Source organism: Oncorhynchus gorbuscha, unplaced genomic scaffold, assembly GCF_021184085.1.
Source record: "Oncorhynchus gorbuscha isolate QuinsamMale2020 ecotype Even-year unplaced genomic scaffold, OgorEven_v1.0 Un_scaffold_3090, whole genome shotgun sequence".
NCBI classification, from domain to species: domain Eukaryota; kingdom Metazoa; phylum Chordata; class Actinopteri; order Salmoniformes; family Salmonidae; genus Oncorhynchus; species Oncorhynchus gorbuscha.
Window position 1 is genome coordinate 55,001 of NW_025747432.1, and position 2,168 is coordinate 57,168.

The following is a 2,168-nucleotide window of genomic DNA, read 5'->3' on the forward strand; positions in this document are numbered from 1 at the left end:
GTAAACAGTCAGAAGACCAGTCAGAAGACCAGTCAGTAAACAGTCAGAAGACCAGTCAGTAAGACCAGTCAGTAAACAGTCAGAAGACCAGTCAGTAAACCAGTCGGTAAGACCAGTCAGTAAACAGTCAGTAAGACCAGTCACCAAACAGTCAGTAAGACCAGTCAGTAAACAGTCAGAAGACCAGTCTGTAAACAGTCAGAAAGACCAGTCAGGAAACAGTCAGAAAGACCAGTCAGGAAACAGTCAGAAAGACCAGTCTACTGGAGTGTTGAGGTCTAGACAAAAACATTCAAGTCAGTTGAACTGAATACGTACAGTACTCGTTCCCCTGAGGACTGATGGCCAACCCCTACCCCTAACCAGAGAGATGCAGTGTGTGTTGGTGTGAAGGCTGGGCCATGTACAGAGCACTACTTCATGAGGACATCTGCTGTTACAGCGGTATCAGTAGTGTGAAAGCTGATGCTGTACAGTAATGATACTGGGAGATCAGACACTGCTCTGGTACTGGGGGAGTTTACCACCTGCCACTGGTAACCCCCCCCCACTGGAGCCAAGTAATACTGCAGCTCTCCTCTTCAACAGCCTCTCCTTCCCCTCGTTCTGATTCTACACCATTACGAGTAGACCCAGTGACTGTCAGGACAGAGAGAGACAGTCACAATAGACCCAGTGACTGTCAGGACAGAGAGACAGTCACAATAGACCCAGTGACTGTCAGGACAGAGAGAGACAGGACAGAGAGAGACAGTCACAATAGACCCAGTGAGGGGCTGACTGTCAGGACAGAGAGAGACAGTCACAATAGACCCAGTGAGGGGCTGACTGTCAGGACAGAGAGAGACAGTCACAATAGACCCAGTGAGGGGCTGACTGTCAGGACAGAGAGAGACAGTAACAATAGACCCAGTGAGGGGCTGACTGTCAGGAGAATGAGATTCCACAACTGCACATGACCTGCTAGTGCAATTACATCAGAGTAGTTACCATTCAAATCAAATCAAATGTTATTGGTCACATACACATGGTTAGCAGATGTTATTGATCACATATACATGGTTAGCAGATGTTATTGGTCACATACACATGGTTAGCAGATGTTAATGGTCACATACACATGGTTAGCAGATGTTAATGGTCACATACACATGGTTAGCAGATGTTATTGGTCACATACACATGGTTAGCAGATGTTATTGATCACATACACATGGTTAGCAGATGTTATTGGTCACATACACATGGTTAGCAGATGTTATTGGTCACATACACATGGTTAGCAGATGTTATTGGTCACATACACATGGTTAGCAGATGTTATTGGTCACATACACATGGTTAGCAGATGTTATTGGTCACATACACATGGTTAGCAGATGTTATTGGTCACATACACATGGTTAGCAGATGTTATTGATCACATACACATGGTTAGCAGATGTTATTGGTCACATGGTTAGCAGATGTTATTGGTCACACACACATGGTTAGCAGATGTTATTGCGAGTGTAGTGAAATGCTTGTGCTTCTAGTTCCGACAGTTGTAGCTATTCCTATTCTGAGACACAGAGAGCAGCCATTCAAAGAGCTGGTAGCGCTAGCTAACCTGTTTTACACAGTACAGCTGTCACCCAGTAGTAACAAGCCCTGTTGAATAGCTAGAAGTGCATCCCGGTCTCCTTCACTGTCTCACTTTGTTCCCACAGATCTGAGTACATCTGCTGAAAGGATGGAAGGAAAGAACAGAGGTTTTATAGCAGAGAACCACAAACCCCCCTCCTGTCTGTCTCTGGACCGCAGGCCCTAAGTCTGAGAGAACCACAAACCCCCTCCTGTCTGTCTCTGGACCGTAGGCCCCTAGAGTCAGAGAACCACAAACCCCCTCCTGTCTGTCTCTGGACCGTAGGCCCTAGAGTCACAAAACCCCCTCCTGTCTGTCTCTGGACCCTAGAGTCACAGAGAACCACCCTCCTGTCTGTCTCTGGACCGTAGGCCCTAGAGTCACAAACCCCCCTCCTGTCTGTCTCTGGACCGTAGGCCCTAGAGTCACAGAGAACCACAAACCCCCTCCTGTCTGTCTCTGGACCGTAGGCCCTAGAGTCACAAACCCCCCTCCTGTCTGTCTCTGGACCGTAGAGTCACAAACCCCCCTCCTGTCTGTCTCT

At 47.6% G+C, this 2,168-nt stretch overlaps 1 protein-coding gene across 1 annotated transcript in view; it reads right to left on the reverse strand.

Moving 5' to 3' along the window:
* LOC124027316 (lysine-specific demethylase RSBN1L-like) overlaps positions 1-1,628 on the reverse strand; it is a 13,274-nt gene extending 11,646 nt beyond the window's left edge. The window contains exon 1 of the mRNA XM_046339776.1: positions 1,610-1,628. The gene's annotated coding sequence lies outside the window, so the exon portion shown is untranslated. The remainder of the gene's footprint in view (positions 1-1,609) is intronic.
* Positions 1,629-2,168: the final 540 nt, after the last annotated feature.